Below are 22,214 nucleotides of genomic sequence, written 5' to 3' on the forward strand. Positions count from 1 at the left end.
GATGTTTAGTCTTCTCAGCATGCTCTGCAAGAGCGGAAGATCGGGTCCTCTCATGTTTTAGGTCTGTTGAGTGCTCATTAATCCTCTGATTAATAGAGCAGCCAGTCTTGCCAATGTATGGGCTCCCATAGGAACATGGAATCATATAGACGCCTTTCATGTCCTTAGGGTCGACCAGATCCTTTACCGATCGGAGGGAATTACAAAGGGTGTTAAGGGGTCTAAAGGTGGAGGGAACATTATGCTTCCTAAGAATCCTTGCAATCTCCAAAGTGGTCCCTTGGATAAGAGGTAGATGGATCCCTGAGACTCGATCTTTAGGGTCTTTCTTAACCAACAAATTCTTGTTGGCTTCGAGGAAAACCAACAAGAATAAAATAATTATTAATGAAAGAATAAAATTAGTTATAGAAAATGATGATTAATATAAAACAATACCAATTAATTTAATTCTATTATAATCATAAGAATTACCTATTAAAATGCATTGAGATAAAATAGTAATAAGAATAAAAATAAATAAACAAATAGAATAAAAAATTAAAAATATAACTCAATAAATAAATTAATATAAAATAAGAAAAGAAAAATGAATAAAAATAAATAAAGGAATAAAAAATAAAATAAATAACATCCCCTTGGGGTACCTCAATTGGAAATGGTCGTGGAAATGAAGTCTCACCAAACCGAAAGTCTTGGGTTCAAATCTTGTGATATCCCCCGATTGGGGTGAGAAGTTGGACATGATGAAGATGTGGTCCTACTAAGATTACAAAAAAAATAACATTAATACTTATGATAATAATAATAACTAACCGCCCCGATCGGGGTGCGAGCCGACATATTACCACTATAACTCGAGGTTAATGGTGAGTATGACAACGTATAGAACCACCACCCCCCACATGCTTGAGGTGATGGGTGTGGTGGCCCCTTGCATGATGGCAATCACTGCCTATGGGAAAGGTGGCAGTGGGAGGAAGGGATGTGTTGGGTTTTTTATTTTCTCCGGAGAGAAATTTGGTGATCATCAGAGCGATTGTAGGAAAGAAGACTAGAGCAGCGAGTTGGTTCCGTGTAGCTACGAGCAACAACACTTCGATCGACTGCACATGAAGGATTACAGGTATGTTATCAATTATCTCTCTGCTCTCATAATGTTGACTTGCTTCCGGTTTCGCTTGAGGGAGAGGGAAGGAATTATGGGGGAGGACTATAAAATTAAAGAGCATTGGGGGTGTAGGCTAGTGGCATATGTCTGCTTCTGATTTTGTCTTTGGCACCTCATAGGCACCCTTTCCACTTTGCTCTACTTTGAGATTCTCCTTTCCCGTATGGGAATTTTGATGGCTCTATGCAAAGGGCTTAGTGTTAAAGCATGTAGGTGTGTCGCTGGAAACATTGGGGGGTTCGGCCATGGGATTAGCATCAGCCAGTTCACCTGCACTTGGTGAGGTAACCTCTACATTATGTCTAGGTGTAGTCGAAGGGGGGTTTGTAGAAACCCAGGAATGAGGGAGAAGGATGAGAATTACTGTGGGCGAGAAATCTAGAAGGGAATTGGAATTGGCTATGGAAGGCAGGCTAGCAATGGCAGCGTCATGGGGCTCAGGGATGGGTGGATGTGTGGGTTGGGTCCTCCTTTCATGTACTGGGTGGATAGCAAAGGGTATGCTAGCTAGGGTAGGTCAATAGCCTGTAGGCAGCTGCACCTCTGAACCCGAGACTGGGGAGACAAAGCATGTTGGACTATGCTAAGAGGGGGCGTATGTGGTGAAGTGCAACCTCTTGTGCAGATCTTGGGCCTGTCCTCCCTTGGGAACCTTCCTGCAACCTTGAAGGGTAGGGCATTGCAATTGATAGGGAGGGTATGATGTTGGCGGGTCGGAGCAATGCAATCCTACCACCTGTGTGCATGCACCTTGTTGTAATACATTGAAATGTAACTGGACTGCATTTTGTCACATTGTACAGGATTGGGCCAGAGAGACCATGGCACCTCCTACAAAAACTTGAGGCCGTAGCAAGAAGCCTCATGCGACTAGGAAAGATACGGAATCAGGACTATCAGATGGCCGAAGAGGTAGGCAGTTTGTCGAAAGGTTAATTAGTGAAGCGAAAACCACTTACCGAGAGGGAACCAATCAAGAAATATGAAAGTTGTTAGAAGACTAGGAAGAATAAGTGAAGGAGGAGAGTGAGACAAATACATAACTGGTGGATTGGAGAGTCCTCGTCCTAAATCCTGGAAATACAAGAGGCAGAATCACTCAATTCAATCATACCCTCTACCTTTATTGGTTTATGAAAAGCCTGTTGGGAAAGACGATGGAACATATCTCGGTTTGCATAGCTCTTACTGTCCAAGGCATGCTGAATTAGAAGCAGGAAATCCAAAAGGCGCAGTTTCAACTGCACAAACAGGACATTCGACATGGTCGAATTGAGAGGCACTTGCCCTGTATCTTGGTCCAGACAAAGTTGTCAGGTACGAATGCCAAGGATCCAGCATCAGTGGAATCAACATGTGTTGCACAACATGACTAGCAGGCCTACTTTCTGATGTTTTTTTTATATATGCGAATAGCTTTTAAATTTCTTTATGTAATTATAAATGTACGTAGATCTCTAGAGTATGGACAATAATCTGAGACTTATATAGATTGGATAGAGAGACTTAAGGTTTTTTGCTACTGGATGGTATACAATGTGAATAGGTGGCTAACAGACTCGGTTTCCCATTAGGAAAGTTGAGGCCACCTAGCCAAATCTATGTGGTGTAAATTTTTTCTATAATTAATGAAAAAGGAGGATCTACCAAGCTTAACAAAAAAAAAATAACAACTAACCACTAATTAGTAAATAGAAAAAAAATGGGGTGAGTGGAGAGAGATAACAAATCTAAGAGGGAAAGGGGAAGAAGGAACAAATCTAGAAAAAAAGAGACATGATCCAACAACATGTCAAGAAGAAAAAATGATAAATTTAAAAAATAAAAAATGGAAGAAAGAGGGACCATAACGGACTCACTTAAAAAGTAAGGGCAAGAATCCAATTGTTGTTTATTTTCTAACCATTGTCCCTATTCAGATTGCTCGCTTGTTGTTTATTTTCCACCCATTGTCCCTGTTCAGATTTCTCGCCCGCTTCTCAATTTCAATGGCTTCCTTAAACTGCTGATGATGGAAGTGATCAATCATTACAATGACCTAGGACTCCTCAATAAAGAAGTGGTGTTTAGTTTTTTAGCATGCTCGCTAAAGTTGAAGAGCGGGACCGAAACATAGATCAACTTTAGGATTGAAGTTTCATGATCCTTAACAAAATACCTTATCTTTGGAAAATTCAATGGTAAGCTTGGTCATGATGGAAAATCCACATTCATTTTAGGTTGGGAAATGTTAAACTATTAATAATGTATTTTCATCTCGAATGGATCCTTGTTATAGAAATTGCCCCACAGCTTATCCACATGTCTACTACTACCACTATGAGCTTATCATAACTGATGTCATGGGTATAGAATACTCAATTCTAAAAAAAATATCCAATTTTGTCAATATTGTGCAGTTTTCCAAAAGAAATTCATTTACCATGAAATTCATAGACTTAACTTCTAAAATACATCCTTCTTTTACCATTTTCTAGCATATAATCATTAACTCAATGTGTGTACCCATCAAATTAACATTTTTGAACCAATTAAGCTTTAAATTTCATTAGGGATTTTCACAAAATTTTCTCAATCTCTTTAATTATCCACTCTACAATTTCATAATTTCACCCAATAATGCCAATATATAGCTATATGTTTTAACAGATGCTTTTATAATTAAATTCAGCGATATTCACTATGTTTCAACCTTACAAATTTTTAATTCAAACATTTTTCTCATTTTTTTTCTTTGAGAAAATTCATCAAACATCTTGCATACAATGTATAAATTTTCTTCTACATACTTATTTATGGCCCATCAAAATGTTGTCACATTTACTATAATATCACATCATAATCGTGATATCCTCTTATAAAATTCTAACTTCTCCTTACCCTTTTCTTCAACTTAAAAAATCATGATATCCTCTTATAAAATTCTAACTTCTCCTTACCTTTTCTTTAACTTAAAAATCATATATATATTTTAAAACATTCCAAACCACTATAATAAGCTTCATATTTATTACGATGATAATCATTATGATCTTAAATTATAATTTAAATCATAATATGCCAAAAGGTAAAACTTTCTATTAAAACATAATAATAATTATAAAAACAATGCACATTAAAAATGATCTTATATATCACCAAAAAAAAAAATAATAAAATCCAATCAAAGTGGAAAATTAATATTTCATATTCCGTACATCCTCTTATATTCAAACATAATAATGATTTTTAATTATTTTATCTATCCCTAAAAAATATTTAATAAAATCCAATCAAACTGTAAAGATTCTATTTCAGATTCCGATCGTCCCCTTCCATTCAAATATAATAATAATTAGGTTTATTTTTAATGAACTGAACAGGGCGATGCCAGCGACAGTATCGGTGAGGTTCATCGAACACTTGTGGGAAATAAATAATGTACATTGAACATAGGATAGGATTGCATTTCATTCTGCTTACACGATTACATTCAGAATGGAGGTCGTTTTTCATTTCCATCCATGACTAAAATTAATGAAATAATAAAAAAAATTCTCATAATACAAGTATAATATCTCATCAATAATATTTCTAACAACTATGCTCATGTATCATTATGTGTTCTATGTTAAAAATTATGTTCGTATAAAATAACAATTTTCCTTTTTCCACTTTTCTAACTTAGACGCCAATTTTAGCAGCTTGTAGCCTAAAAATCCGTCGGGCACTTGAAATAACATATTGTTTAGAATATATATTAATTATAATGGTGAGCATGCAACATCATTCAAAGTTGAATATGATGCTGCACGTAAAATTTATGGCAAACATGATTGGGCTACTTTCCCCATATAATTTTTAGGAATTTGTATTCCAAGTAAATATGTCCAAAATTGAGTAGAATTAAATAGTCATTTTACATTTTTTTCAAACATAACTTTTAGGAATTTTTATTCAAAATAGTTACCTCCAAAATTGAGTACAACTATAGAATCTTCATTAAGACAATGTTGTGGGATTTCTGAGAGGTAAAAATGTGATTAAATATTTTTTTCCAAAATGTTTATTTGAGTCACTTTTCCTCTTCTATAGATCTAAAACATTCCACAAAAGTGGCCCTAAATAGTAGACTTTTGCATGTTTCATCATCTCTACTCCAAACACTTTGAAATTCGGCTAAAATACCAACTAGGCATCTTAATTCTTGGTATTATTCTATTCTATTAAAATTTCACATCCATCTAAGTCCCTATCACTATGCATCACCATGTTATTCAAAAAGTGCTAATATACATTTCAAGAAAATAGGTGTAGAAATGGCCAATGACCATCACTATCTCTTTTGTAGTCCTACTCACAATGCACATACCCCTAAAAAAAAGAAAATTCTAATGTAATCCACCCTTTTTTTTCCCAATCAAATTTTTAGCTCCAACCTTAATTTTTTTATTTTTATTTATTTTTTATTTTTATTATTTTTTATTTTATTTTATTATTTTATATATATATATATATATATATATTATTTATTTATTTATTTTTTCTATTATAAAATGCAGGACACTTCACTATGTTAACAAAATTAACCCTCTCTAAGTTGGAGCTTCTCTAATTCATAATGTTTAGAAATAGTGCTTTTAGATTAATCACACTAGCAAATTTTAGGTCAACGTTTCAAACCAACCAATGTGGTTCATCATCAAAATACAAATAGAGAATCATATATAACCAAAAAGATTAAATACTATAAAGTTATAAAGGAAAAGTCTAAAAACTTAAAAAAAAAAAAAACAAACACGTAATATTCAAAAAAGCCAATCCAAAACATTAAAGACAATCAAAATTAATCCTCTACAAACACTACAATATTAAAATAATTTACAACTTAACTTAAAAAATATTTAATAATATTAATTAATTATTAAAAATATAATTTTATAAATACCTATTATAATAAAAAATATTAAAATATAATATTAATTAAACTATAATAAATAAATATAATACCTCCTCCATTAGAGATATATGTAATAAAAAAATATTTGCAAGAACTAAAATAAAATAGGAACCAAAAACTTCAAAAACTTCATATATATTATTAAACTTTAATTTTATATTTTTAATAAAAAATGACGAAATTAATAAAAATAATTCAAAAACTAAAAGGTACAGTTAATAAAATATATAAAAATTAATTTAAAAAGTTAAGAAATTAATAAAAAGATTCAAAAAATAAAATGTACAGTTAATAAAATATATAATAATAAATAAATAAAACATGAAAATAAATAAATATAATATATTATATATTATATTAATACCCACATATATATATATATATATATATATATATATATATATTTTATATTACATGATTATTTACATTTTATAAATTCATATATTTTATTTAATAGGAAATATACAGAAAGATAATTAATATAGATAAAATTTTAAAAAATCTATAGGTATATAATAATATGAAGAGATCAAAACGAAGTCACTTGAGAAGTAAGGGTAGGAATACAATTGTTACTTATTTTCCACTTATTGTTCATGTCTAGATTGCTCCTCGGTTTCTCAATTTTGATGGCTTCTCTAAACATTCGATGATGGAAGTGATCAATCTTTGCAATGACCTCACGCTCCTCAATAAAGAGGTGGTGTTTAATTTTTTCTTCATGCTCGAATAAAAATGAAAAGTGGGATGGAAACATAGATCCACTTTAAGATTGAAGTTGCATGATCCTTAACAAAATTCCTTATCTTTGAAAAATCCAATGGTAAGATTGGCCATGATGGACAATCCACATTCATTTCAGGTTGGGAAATACTCAATGGTTAACAGATGTATTTTTATCTCAAAATGATCCTTCCTATAGATATTGTCCCACAATTTATCCACTTGTCTACCCCTACCACTATGATGTAGGAGCATTCAGCTGAGGGTACCATGACCGGGTGTTTGGTCTCAGCTAAGGAGGATAGGTTCATTATCATTTGGTTTCCTTTATGTTTGTTGATCAAAACAGTGTTTAGAAACTTGTTTTTTTATTTCATTATTAGTTAAAGGGATATTTAGGAACAATACATTTAGATTTAATAAATTCTAGATAATCAACCTAAAAATGTATAACTTGAGATATGCAATTTAATACTTACATGGAAAGGCTCTCCAATTTTTTTAGATGATATAAAGATGCTCAAAAATGGTATATATATAATTTTATCTAATATTATAAATTAATATACATTAAAAAATATTATATATATATATCTATCTATCTATCTATATATATATATATATATATATATATATATATATATATATATAATGTTTTATATATAAATGAGAGAATTTTATTTATAGACAAATGTTGTGATTTAGGCACAGGAAAATTACACAGTGGAAGTTTGTAAATAAAAAATTCTAGTTATGATTGCTTAACTAAAACTTAGTTGTTTAAAAGAATGAGAAAAAAAAAAAAAATTAATGAAAAGACCAAATTTCATTAAGGATGTGGCACTATGCATCACGTTCTTTGAGTGGGCCGGGCAGCAGAGTGGCTACAATCATAGTGTGACAGCCTCTTACACATTCTTCAAGATGTTGTCTAGGGCTGGTTTATCTAGGGTTATAGAGGAGTGGCTGGATTCGTACTGGAAACAAAACCCTGGTTCTGGTCCAAGGGTTTATTCCATTCTGATAATGGGATATTCGCTTGCTGGGAAGTCTGAATTGGCTCTGGAGTTGTTTGGGCAAATGTGGTTTCAGAATTTGAGCTTGGATAAGTTTCTGTACAGTGTGTTGGTTAGAATATTGGCAAAAGAAAATTCCTTTCATGTCATAAATGCTATTGAGAAGCGAATGCCACAGTGGGGCCAAGGTAGGATTGGGGGGCTCTGTGAAGATTCAAGGTTTGTGCAAGATGGGTAGATTAGATGAAGCGAAAGGTGTGCTTGATGAATTGAGGAGAAATGGTCTTGTCGTGGATGAGGTCATTGTTGTTTCTCTTGCTAGTGCTTTCTGCAGAGACGGTAGGATTGATGAAGTTGTGTTGTTGATTGATGAATTGAGAGGAGAACATGCTATTCGGACTTCTAAATCATATGAGATAGTGGTCAAGCATCTCATTGAAGAGAATAGAGTGAATGAAGCACTAGATTACTTTAAAGAGAGGGTTTCTCAAGGGTTCCATCCCGAGCCTCGTTGCTATGGTGCATTGGTTGCTGGCCTTTTGAGGTGGAAGAGACACAAGGAGGTCTATTGTTTACTAAATGAGATGAAAGGCAAGCATATTTGTCCAGACATGATCACTATCAATGCGGCCATTCGTTTCTTTTGCAGAGGTAAGTTTGTTGACATTGTAATGGATCTCTTCAATGAAAGATCAAAAATAGGGTTTTCTCTGGATAGGTTTACTTATAATAAACTTACAAATGAGCTTTGTAGGATGGGAAAAATGGATGAAGCCTATAAAGTTGTGGAGGATGTGATGGCAACAGGTTTCTTCTCAGGTAGACATACACTTGTTATTCTTGTCAATGCTCTGAGCAAGGCAGGAAATTTGATATAGTTCACAAGCTTCTTGATGTTGTAATTGAATGGAATTATGTCCTTTATTACTCAACATCTCGTAAAATCATTTCTAGCCTCTAGAAGTCTGGAAGAGTAGATGATGGATATTTGTTGCTTGGCAAGTTTAGGAAAATGAATGTGGTTCTTAACAAAAGAACTTACTATGCATTAATAGCTTGGCAAGTTTAGGAAAATGAATGTGGTTCTTAACAAAAGAACTTACTATGCATTAATAGATAGATTTTGTGATGTAAAAAGGGGAGATATGGCTTCCAAGTTTCTTCTCAAAATGCAAGAGAGTGGGCATGTACCTGGTCGCTTAATTGTGAAAATGGTATTTTCTGTTCTTTGTGAAATAGGCCAGATTGATCAGGCTCTTCAATTATTAGATGTACACTCAAGCCAACTCAAGCCATAGTCGAGCTTACTGTAACACATGAGCCTTCTCTTTCATGGCATGACAGTGGGTCAAGTATAAAACTTGAATGCCTACTCAAATTCGAAACAAAGATCCAGTTTCAATAATTTCTCTTCTCAATCAATCATTCCATGGCAGTGGCATCCACCCACTGTGAACTGATACTCAGGCCCTCATATACTTGTCCTTCCTCCTATCATTCACTGCCATTCCCTACAGCACTTCGCTTTCCTCACACAAGTTCACTCGAAGCCTCTTTCTTTGCCCGACAAAACTCACGCAAATGCAGTTTCCCACGCTCAAAGGGCATGAATTCTCATCGTCCAAGGTGTTTAAATGCCTACGTGGAGACAACCAACAAAGGTTCGGAAAAAAAGAGGACGCAGGTGGACTTGGACTTGGGCCCTCTGCTAAGAGCAGGGGCCAGATATTTCTAGAAAAGGCTCTGGATAAGCACGATTCTGCTCAGTCCAATATAAAGGAGAAGAGAAATAAAAAGAAGAATAAAGTACCAGAGATGTCTATGGAGCCTGTCTGTTACGGATGCGGGGCACCTTTGCAAACTGTGGAGGTTGATGGCCCTGGTTATGTAACCCCAGAGACCTACGAATTGAAAAAGAAACATCACCAGTTGAGGTCTGTACTATGTGGAAGATGTTGGCTACTATCCCATGGACACATGCTCACTGCTATTGGTGGACATGGGGGCTATTCTGGTGGAAAACAATTCATTTCTGCTGAGCAACTTCATGAAAAGTTGTCTCATCTTCGTCATGATAAAGCTTTGATCATTAAACTGCATTCTTAGTATTCACTTGACAAGTTCAAAATCATTGTCAGGGTTTGTTGGAGTTGTATCAGAAATTCAACAACAAAGAAAGGGGCACAATGTTTATGTTCTGGGGTCCGCTAATGTGGGGAAGTCGACATTCATCAATGCTTTACTAAAAACAATGGCACTTAAGGATTTTGTTGTAGCAGCAACAAGAAGATACAAACCTATCCAATCTGTTGTGCCCGGCACCACACTTGGTCCCATTCAGATTGATGCATTCCATGGAGAAGGGAAGTTGTATGACACGCCTGGAGTGCATCTTCATCATCGACAGGCAGCTGTTGTACATGCTGAATATTTTCCCTTGCTTGCACCACAGAGCCGGCTGAAAGGGAATGTTGTTTCTATTGATGCACTGACCAAGGAAAATCAAGGATTATTTTATACATCCAAAGCAACATCCTGTACAGTGGACAATGGTTTAAATGGACTGTCTATATTCTGGGGTGGTCTAGTTAGAATCGATGTAGTCAAGGTACCTCTCCATATACGATTGATAATGTATGGACCAAAAGGAGTGCAAATTAAAGTAGTTCCTACATCTGAAGCTGAAGAATTCTATCATAGAGAGCTCGAAGAAATGATGGAGCAATGCTTTGCCACTAACATTCTTATTTATAACATGCTACTTTGAGGCCTTTGCAAGGAAGGTAAAATGGAACTTGCTTGTGATCTATTCAACAGAATGCCCAAAAAAAGTTGTGCACCAATGCATCAACTTATGACTCCCTAATATATGGTTTATGTAGAGTAGGCAGAATAAATGATGCTTAGAAACTCATGGGTGAAATGTTAGAAAAGAAATTGCATCCTAATGGGTATATAAGCCATTTGTTGAAGATGGTGTCTAACCGAGGCCCAAAATTTGTATGAGCATGCATTATTTTGTTTCTGGCCATATTCAATCTTGGTGAGAGCACGTGTGTTGCTGTTCTATTATGATGATTATGAAAAGTCAACTAGATAGGTGGAGTATGAATCACCTTCTAATACATAGGGGAAGTAGAGTTGAGAGTAAGGTGGAGAAATCAGTTCCACATACTTTTTATATAAAAAAAAATTAGCAGAGATTTGTGTCTAGTGGGTCTTAGGTCCAGATTTTGAACCTGCTTTGATACCACATGTAAGGCTCCAACCTAGGGTCCTCTAATAGAACTAAATTCTCTAATTTCAAATACAATAAAATGGGAGATAATTTATTTCTAACTAAACATTTAATCGATGACAATTTACCATTAAAATTTATTCCCTACAATTAAATAGTGAGAATTTCATTTCAATCACTTACATGAGTAATCTATAAATAGAGGAATACCTATTCCAATAGCCTGGTTGAGATGCCCCTGAGCTCCCAATCCTACTGGGATGCTCCTCTTGACTACCGACTGGATTTACCTCCCAGCCCAGGAAACCTCCATAGGTTGCCTAGCCCTCCCAGCCCAATTCCAACCAGATTTAGTGTGTCCAAGATAAAAAATACTCTCCTTCTCTCCCTTTTCTCTTCCCCACCTTACTCTCAAAACAAATTCTCCAAAACCACAACCAAACCAACACCAAAATCAAGACCAAGGATCCCCTCTCCTCCTCTCCTCCTTCCCCTTTTATGACCCCTTCTCTTCTCCACCTTAACCATCTATCATTAGTGTCATAACTACCCCCTGATCCTTACATTTGACTTATCTTCTCCCAATTAAATCGAGAGGACATTTTGGGGATGAGATATAAATATATAATTTGGTAATTAATTGGAGAGGACCATGTCTTCTCCCAAGTAAATTTGAGAGGACATTTTGGGGATGAGATATGAATATTTAAATTGGAATAAATGGAAGGAGACCATATCGTATCAAAATTATATTTGAGGAGGTAAGTTTGGAATTGAATAATAACAAAATTTATATCATTAATAAATTTACAGTTTCACAAATGTAGGTATGTACCAATATTTCTTGATAATTATAAGTCAATATTCTAAGGTAATCTAAACACTGGTAAAATTGGCATGATAAGATTAAGTAGGCCATTACAATTCAACAAAGAAATTTTCTCTAGACCTATTAAAACAATATTGGTAGCCTTCTCGGTGCCTTTGATAAACACCGACAAACCACCCAATGCGATGTCAATCAAGTCGATCTCAAGTTCCCTAGACTCATTAACATTTTTTATACCCCTTTAAATTTTTTCATTAACTTTGAACTCCAATTTTTATACCTGCTATTATAAAAACCCTTCACCCCTTATTATATATTCAACGTATTATGTCATTTGTTCCTTAATATATATCCCCAATATCAATGCACCTGATATGGTATTGCTCCCCAAGTGAAGCCCCCATGTCTTGGCTATAGCTAAAGAGCGGGACTAAAACATAGATCCACTTTAGGATTGAAGTGGCATGATCCTTAACAAAATACCTTATCTCTAAAAAATCCAATGGTAATATTGACCATGATGGACAATCCACATTCATTTCAAGTTGGGAAATACTCAATGGTTTACAATCTAGTTTCATCTCAAAATGATCCTTCCTATAGAAATTGTCCCACAATTTTCCCACTTGTCTACCCCTACCACTGTGAGATTTTCCCCTTGGATCCTTCACATCATTACTAATATCACTAGTATGGAATAATCAATTATCAAATATTTTGAATTTTGCAAATACTACATAGTTTTCCAAAAAAATTCCACTCACCATAAAGTTCATAGACCTAGCTCCTAAAGTACAAGCTTCCTTTACCATTTTCAAGCATATAATCATAACCTTAATGTGTGTACCCATTAGATTAACATTTTTGAACCAATTAAGCTTTAGATTTCGCTCAACAATTGGGGGTTTTCCCAATTTCTTCCATTATCTACTCTACAATTTCATAATCTGACTCAATAATATGAATATGTAGCTACATATTTAAACATTCATTCTTTTATACTTCATAGCATGCAACATATAGATTTTCTTCTATACGTTTATTTATGGCCTGTAGAACCCAAGTGTTGTTACCTTCACTTTGATATCACATCATAAAATACCAATCTCCATGTTGAGCCATGTTACTAAAATTCTTTCTCTACGCACATTATATTTTTTATTTTTTTTCAACGTGGGTGGTATTTTTCTAAACTACCCACTTTGATACCAAACAAAATATTCCCAATATATGATACAATCATGCATTCCGATCAACTTTCAATGAATGAGCATCCATTTATAATAGAAATTTCAACATATAAAAATACATAATAAAAAACATAAAAGCATGTATAATAAAGAACAATTATCTTTAATTAAAGCAACAATCGGCTGCAGACCCAAAAAATTATAGTTAGTCATAGACACCACTGCTCTAACTCTCTCAAAAACAAGTCAACCCCAAGGTAACATTGTGACTCCACCAAGGAAAATGTTGCTTGAACCAACTATGTCTAATATTGAATATTAAGTTGTCTATGCCAATGTAATAAACTCTAATAACAATTCCAACATATATTCTCTCATTTATATCAACTTGCACAACCCAATGAAGTGTGTCCCCTTCTCTCTTCCACAATCCCTCAAGCTATCACTCTCACCTTCTAGGGCTCTAACATAGGTCCATCAAGAAGTCTCAAAGTGTTTGCTTAAAGAACTCCAATTACGCCAAGGGATTCTCCAAGAACTCTCCAGGCATCACAAAGTAAGCAATCCTACTCACATAATCCCCGCTTCAAGGCTGTAGTGTTCCCTAGAGAAATCCAATGAGAACTATAAATAGAATCCTACCTAGGATTCACAAGTTTCATAGGAAACATAGTTATGTTTTCTTTTGCAAGTTCACACCAAAATTCCCATGGAAAGTAACAATCATGAAATGATGCAATCCCCACGTTTTCCTTTAAGCTTACACGAACGACATTCATGACCCATTTTCCATTACTTAAAAACTAATTTGATCACTTGGTAGCTTAAATATATCATCATTGTAGCATTCATAATCTAGAAATATTCAATAATTCTTAACTTAAACTTATAATCTTATTTCCTTCTTATAGATTTATACTTGTCCTTACTCTTTTCTTTAACTTAAAAATCACATATATATTTTAATACATTCAAGGAAACTCTAATATGTAAGAAACTTAAATAATAAACCAACCTAGATCCATCTTAACCCTGGATCTATCAAGCACTTAGAGGGATCAAATCTCTTGAGGTGCAAAGCTCTTTCTTGAGTGCAAAACTTGAGGAATGGTTTGAACCTCAAGAGATTTGATCACTCTTGGCACTTTATATATCCGGGGTTAAGACGTATCTAGGTTGGTTATTTAATACTATATAATATCTTTATTTGTATCTATGTGTATCTTTCTTAGTCCCTCTCTCTATCTGACCCCAAAAACATATACACTCTCTCTCCATATATATCTCTCTCTCCCTCTCACTTCTTCTCTCTCTCTCTTTGTCTCTCTCTTCCCCTTCTCTCTCTATCTCTCTCCCTTCTCTCCCTCTTGCTTCTTGCTCTCCTCTCTCCCTCACTCTCTCTCCAACTCTCAGTTATCGCCCCCCCTCTCTCTCCACCTTTCTCCCTTTGTTTATTTCTTCATCCCTCCCTCTTTCTCCCCATCCAACTCCATCTCTCTTTCTCTCTCTCACTATTTCCCTCTCTCCCCGTCTCTTCCCATTCTCTCCCTATCTTTCTCCTTTCCTCTTCTCTATCCTCCTTCCTCTCTCCCTCACTCTCTCCACATCTCTCTCTTGTTACTGCCTCCCTTTCTCCATCTTTATCTCTCTATTTCTTTATTCTTTCCTCCATCTCTCTCCACCTCCAACTCCCTCTCTCTCTCTCTCTCTCTCTCTCTCTCCTCTTTGTCTTCCTTCCTCTCTTTCCCTCTCTCTCCCACCTCCCCCTCTCTCCCCCCATCACTCTCTCTATTTCTCTCCCTCTCTGCCCCCTCCTTCTCTCCCCCCTCCCTCCCTCCCTCCCCCTTCCCTCCCTCTCTCCCCCCTTCTCTCTCTTAAATTTAATTCCATGATATGGTGTTTAATAAAGTATCTAAATTAAAAAAACTCAATTGGTTATAAAATGTTAAACCTATATTTTGGATCAACCACACCAAATGAAATACAATAATAAAACACTTTAAACAATCATGTGTTATCTTTCTTCTATTGTTGTTAGTCAATTTTTTTTTCTCATCTCTTGGATCTTTAGTTAAGATGAATCTATGTTGGTTCTTGGTAATATTATCTATATTTATGTCGTAAGGCATTCCCCTCTGAAATTAACTCCCCTCCCATGCCACTTCTGTTATTCTTAGTCATTGATTTTGATGTTAGATGATTAAAATGATGTTTGCCATTAGATTGAAAACCAATATTAGTTAGTTAAAATTCAATTGGTTGTAATTCGATCCCGATGACCTTCAGCCATCATTTGAAAATCTTACGGGACTGGTTGCAGCAATCAAAATTTTTTTAGTTGAATCCAACAACATAACCTGGGTAGCAGGCTAGAGTCGAACTCGAGACCTCTGCCAACACCTAGTTGAGTAGACAAATGAAGACCTCTTCCACCGCCTCGTTGAGCAAAGAAATGAACGATCGAAATTTGAATGAGTCCTAAAGGCTACTATCACAATCCCATACCAAGGAATTTTGTTTTATTTAAGCAAAGTTGTGAGCATCTTGGTTTGAATCAAGTATTGCACTCTTTCAAAAATTTATGGTGATGCAGTAACTAGATCCGTCCTGAATCAAAATTTTAAGTCTAATGTAATTTATAACTAAATGTTGTTTCATGGTACAATTATGTCAGCCATAGGTTTGCGGCCATGGAACTGAGCGCAAATCGTGTCAAATTTACACTGAATTTGGTCTTTCACTTTGGCTCTCAATCGAACAGTGGTATAAGAGCCATAGGTTTGTGGCCATGGCACTGGGCGTAGAGATTTTTCCTTTAAATATTTAATACATCCGAACTTGAAATCGATTTCTTTTTATCCATGTAAATATTTAATGAATCTTTGGTTTAAAATTGATTTTGCCAAATGCATCTCGCTTGCCTCATATAAATCTCTCTAACAAAGGGAGAGACGCATCAGGTGATGCTAAAAGTTAATCCATTTAATCGTGATTAACTATTAAGTAGATCTTACATTTCCTTCCTTCGTCCCATAGATTTATTTTTTGGTCTCCAGAGTTTTTTAGCCTGAAACTGAGGCTTCTTCTAAATATATGTCTCCAACAGTGATTTGGTTTTCTGGAGCAGTCTCATTAAGAATATATTCTCAAAGGGGTGGAATGATCTGTAATTTTCTTTGAACATTACAAGTTTTCATGGATGGTTCTACATGAAGAGGAAAGCATTAGTGTTGGAGTGCGTCTTTTGGAGAAGGTATCAATGGATTTTAAATATTACAAGAGGTAATTAGTATGATCTAGAAATCGTAATTTCAGTTACAAAACTTATCGCGCTATTGGGGCATTTCTGTAATTTGAAGTGAGGTGGGGTTAGTTGGGTTGTATGCGAGTTCATCTGGAGTGTATAAATGCTTCAAATCCTTATCATGAATGTGTGGAGTATTGCTTTTGGAAAATAATTGAAGTTAAGGAATGCCGAGAAAAGGAAGAAACAGGTAATATAGCTACTTTCCTTGTTCTATAAAATATGTTTCTTATTTTTATTCAATGTTAGAATAATAATCACGAGCCATCTGTCCTAGTTGTATGATAGCGAGTAGTTGGTGTCAGTCGGTGATAGTTTGCGGAATTAGATAAGAAGTTAATGATCGTTCATAAAACTTCTGTAGCTGGGTTTTGTATCAATGTATGTGCTATGTAATGCAATAAACAAGCTCTTCCATAGAGTCTTCAATGTTTTTGTCATGGTATTAGAGCCAAGGGTTTCAGTTATTCCTGTTGTTTGAGGAAGAGCAAGAGTTGTGTTTGGCCATAGTCGAGTAAGCTCTGGTAGAGTGTTGTTTGTGTAGGAATTTACAGGGTAAGTTCCTCAGACAGAACACCAAAGGACACCACTCACAAACAGATCACAAATCAATACACCAGTACTTTTGACGTGGTTAAAACCCTCAAAGAGGGAAACAATCCACGACCTGAGCCAACGCGGCCACTTCAGGAAATTTATTAATAAAAGAATGAAAATTTACATAAGCTTCTCTCATGAACGGTTAACCTACAAATGACCCTCCATGCTCTTTAAATAGAGATCATGGACCAATCGGGTGTTAAGCAACGGATCAAGTGTCGATAATACCGAGGAGAGAATGAACCGTCGGATCACTACATATCGTGACCATCAGATTGTAAGTTACAAAATGTACATAGTAAAGAAACACACTTTACCAAACTCTATACTAGACCAAGTTATACTTAACTATTTCCTATGTGTTGGAATATCCTAACATCCCCCCTTAAGAACAACTTGGGATAGGATTGAAGGATTTACAAATATGACACAATAGGAGAAGGAAGGAGGCACTAGAGCCTATCCCCCCTTAGTGACAACTTCCTGAACTCCAACCATAAATCAAAGTTTAGTGAACTTCGCCTTTGTGAGAGCCTTTGTAAAGATGTCTGCAACTTGATCATCTGTTGAACAATATTGCACTTCAAGAACATGGTTGTGAATGAGCTTTCTGATGAAGTGCATGTGCAGTTCAATGTGTTTGCTGCGCTGATGTTGGACTGGATATTTGCGTAGTTGAATGGCACTTTGATTATCACACCAAAGTGTAGTCGGATGTTGCTGCTGAAAGCCAAATTCTGACAGGATCTGACGAAGCCACAAGGCTTCCTTACTAGCTTCTATGGCACCACGATACTCTACTTCTGCTGAAGAAAGAGAAATGGCACCTTGTTTCTTGCAAGCCCATGTAATAGGTCCTGAACCAAGAGTGAACACATAACCTACAGTAGACTTCCGATCATCAGGGTCACCAGCCCAATCAGAACCAGTGAAACCAACCAATAGAGGAGATGCTTCGGCACTGTAATGAATCCCAAACTGAATTGTACCTCGAACATAACGAAGTATTCTTTTAGCTGCTTTCCGATGACTTTCACGTGGGTTTTGCATAAACCGAGCAATAAGGCCAACAACAAAGGAAAGGTCAGGATGAGTATGGGTTAGATACAAAAGTTTTCCTACAAGTTGACGGTATAAGGTAGCATCAACTTCAGGAGAAGTACAAGTGGTTGAAAGTTTGACTCCAGACTGAAAGGGAGAAGGGGCTGGCTTACAGTCTTCCATGTGAAAATGGCGTAGAATATCACAGGTATACTTGGACTGGGAAAGGGAAATACCTTCCTTGGATTGCAAGACTTGAAGACCAGGAAAATAATGTAAGTGTCCTAAGTCTGTCATTTCAAACTTCCTTTTAAGGCTAGACTTCACATGGTTTATAAGGTTGGGATCACTACTAGTCAGGATAAGATCATCAACATAAAGAACAAGAATGATAAGAGACTTGCCCACTTTCTTGGTGTAGACAGTATTGTCAGAATGACACCTAGAAAAGCCATTTTCTAAAAGAAAGCTATCCATTTTGGCATACCAAGCTCGAGGAGCTTGCTTGAGACCATAAATGGATTTCTTAAGCCGACATACAAGGCTGGAGTCTGTTTGTATAAAGCCAATAGGTTGTTCCATATAGATTTCTTCATGCAAGTCCCCATGCAAGAAGGCAGATTTAACATCCATCTGATGGACTTCCCATTTGAAAGAGGCAGCAAGGGAAAGAACAAGGCGGATAGAGTTCATTTTGGCAACAGGTGAGAAGGTTTCAGTGTAGTCAATGCCTTCAACTTGTGAAAAACCCTTAGCAACAAGACGAGCTTTATGTTTATCAACTTTCCCATTTGGTCCATACTTGGTTCTATAAACCCATTTGCATCTAACAAGTTTTCGTCCCTTTGGTAGAGGAATAAGATCCCATGTATCATTTACCAATAATGAATGATATTCTTCATTCATAGCTGCTTCCCAATCTGGATGGCCTGAAGCTTCTGCAAAGGTGTCAGGATCATAATTCACTGAAGCTTGAGCCAGTAAAGAAGAGGCTCTCTCGAACTGAGAACGTGTACGTCACTGATCTGTAGGATCACCGGCAAGATCACCTGCTGCATCCTGAGTAGCACGGACCCATTTTGGAAGTTGAGGAGCTGAAGGAGGATCCTGAGAAGTTGGGGGAGGATTGTCATCCTCGATTTCATCATCTAAAGAAGAAATATTTTCAAAAGTAGAAGAGATAGGAAGAGGTGGCACATCCGCCGAACTAGGCTCGTAGGTCGATATATTTTCAGCAAACTTTACATCTCTTCTAATGATAACATTCTTGGACTTAAGTGGAATAAGTCTATATCCTTTGACATCTTCAAAATATCTAACAAAAATACATTTTTCACTCTTAGGTTCTAAAGCTTTATGTTTCTCATCTGGAATATGGGCCCATGCTTCACTTCCAAAAACACAAAAGTGACTTACATCTGGTTTAATTGAGCTCCATGCTTCTTTTGGAGTGATATTCTTTAAAACCTTAGTAGGAGTGCGATTTATTATGTAATTTGCACAGTTAATTGCTTCTGCCCAATAATTAAGACTAAGTCCTTTAGATTGAAGCATACAATTAGCCATTTCCTTTAAGGTGCGATTCTTCCTTTCACCTACACCATTTTGTTGTGGAGTATATGGAACAGTATGTTGCATTTGAATTCCATGCTCAGTGCAAAAGTTGATGAAGTTGTTTTTAACATATTCTTCGCCATTATCAGATCTTAGCTTAAGAATTTGATGTCCAGATTGTTTTTCAACAAAGGCCTTAAAGGCCAAGAACATGTTAAATACTTCACTCTTGAGTTTTAAGAAGTATACCCAAGTGCGTCTGGAGAAATCATCAATGAAAGTTAAGAAATACTTGTAGCCAGAGAAGGAAACAACTGGAAGTGGACCACGTAAATCACTATGCACAAGCTGTAAAGGGGTTGAGGCATGCCAAGAGGCACATTTTTCAAAACTGTCCCAATGATGTATTCCGAGTACACATCCGGAACAAACACCATCTCTGCAAGATACCATTGGAAGACCTGTCACCATATTTTCTTTACATAGATTTTGAAGAGAGCGATAGTTTAAGTGACCAAATCGCTCATGCCAAAGTTTGCTCACTTCATCATTATGAGCAACAAATACTGAGGGAAGATTTGATGACCCAAAGTTGTGAAACTTATACAACCTTGTAGAATCATCAGCAATGCCAGTAGCTAAAATCTGTCTAGGATCTCTTAGGTCCTTAATTACAACATCGTGAGGTGAAAATTCAATGATTTTACCTTCACCTGAATGGGTTATCTGATATATAGATAGAAGGTTGCAGGATAAGGTTGGAACACATCATACATCAGTAAACTGACCATTGTCTATATGAACAGTTCCAGTCCCTACAACACTAAGAGATCTATCATCACCAACATATATATTTTTGGTGTTACAATCATTTAAAGAAGAAAACGTGGCTTTGTTTTTGGCCATGTGATAAGAAGCTTCAGAATCAATGAGCCACTCATGAGAATGAGAAGAAGAAGATATATTTAGTGCATAGCCATACCGAGATGTTTGACAACCACATGTAGAAAGTGTCATTCCTGAAGATGAAGTTGAAGTTGAAGAGTGCTCCAAATGGATGTTATGCTTCTTCATTGCTGCTTCAAAGGCTTCCATCTTCTTAAAGCATTTGGATTCTAAGTGGCCATCTCGATTACAAAAGTTGCAATGTCTATCAGTCTTCTTCCCTTTGTTTTTATTTGTCTTATCATTTTGAGGCTGAAATTGCTTAGGACCCTTGTTTGGTTTAGGACCATTCTTTTTAGGATACAACTTCTTAGGATTCTTTGGATTTGGTTGCTGCTGGGCGGCTAACGCTTTCTTAGAAGAGTTTCCAAGATTAAGAAGACCAAGGTGTAAGAGTTTTTCTTGTTCTCTTATTAAAGAATCACAAAAAGAATCAAAGGAAGGGGACTTGTAGTCTTGTCCTTGAGAAATGAAGGCTTCTCTTGTAGAATGGAAGGTGGAAACAAACACAAAGTAGGCTGGTCCCAACTTAGTAAGAATGGAATATATAAGGTTACTATCTTCTTTCTTAACCTTAACACCTTCCAAGAGAAGTCTAAGGGTCTTGAACTTGGACAAAAAATCTTCAATGCAAGAAAAATTATTGGGGTCCAATGTAAGCAACTCATTTTCAAGTTGATGGGCTCTAAGTTCATTTTTAATTCCAAAGACTTTAGTAATCTATTTCATTGCTTCATCAGGAGCATCAAGTTCTGGAATATGGAATCTAAGATCTGGAGAAATAGACATCCCTATCAACCCACGTGCTTGATCTTGCCTATTTTCCCATTTAGCTGCCTTATCTTCATCTTTCAGTTTGGTTTCTTGGCCTGTGGCTATTCTGTAGAGACCTTTACTTCTAAGTAAATCCACAATGTAGGACCACCATTGGAAGTAGTTGGTGCTGTTAAGAATAACTTGGCATGGACTTTCCATTTTAATAGAAAATAAAGCTATAGATGCTGAAACTAAGTGTTCCAATGGAAAGATCTCGAAAAATTAGGCCGTTTCAAAAAAAACGGTTCTGAAAACGGCTTCTGGATGAAGAAGTTATAGCTTTTTGAAAAGAAATTGATGAAGATGCCGACGAAGTGCGGGAATGTGCGGAAATGAAAAAAACGCCCCCTTTCCAACAAAAAGGAGACTTGAACTCAAGACCTCTACTCTCATAAATTAGCTTTGAACCAAGTGAGCTATACAAAAAGTTTGAGAGAGAGGGGGGGGGGGGGGAGCTTTGGGTTGCGTGCTTGCTTTGAGAAAGCTCTTTTTCCCTACAAAACAAAAAACACAAAACCCAACACGGACATACAAAAAAAAACGAACCTTACGGCTCGAAGTTAGCTTTAGCCGGAAACTAAATATTTTCCTCAATGTTTCTGATTTTCTGAGATCACACTAAGGCGCAGCGGAAAAGAGCATACGCATGAGAAAAATCCTTCCTTTCTGTTTCTGATTTGCCCAGATCGCACAGAGTCGCAGGGCAAAGAGCATACGCAGAAATGAAAGGTATAGATCCAGTAATAAAAAAGGCTAAATAAACTGAAACCAAAATAAACAGAGAGAAAATAACTGTAAACTGCAAATAAACACTGTATACCTCCAGATCTTAAAAATGACGCAGCTAG

General features: G+C 36.0%; 2 pseudogenes; both read left to right on the forward strand.

Annotated features, from left to right (window-relative positions):
- The first annotated feature begins 9,278 nt into the window (after nt 1-9,278).
- Nucleotides 9,279-10,616, forward strand: LOC149204766 (putative nitric oxide synthase pseudogene; annotated as a pseudogene).
- Nucleotides 10,617-16,488: 5,872 nt separating this feature from the next.
- Nucleotides 16,489-22,214, forward strand: part of LOC149204767 (pre-mRNA-splicing factor SYF2-like) — an 87,975-nt pseudogene continuing 82,249 nt past the window's right edge.

Source organism: Pinus tabuliformis, chromosome 1_2 (genome assembly GCF_031772625.1).
Source record: "Pinus tabuliformis cultivar Carrire ecotype Pingquan chromosome 1_2, CPIR1, whole genome shotgun sequence".
NCBI lineage: Eukaryota > Viridiplantae > Streptophyta > Pinopsida > Pinales > Pinaceae > Pinus > Pinus tabuliformis.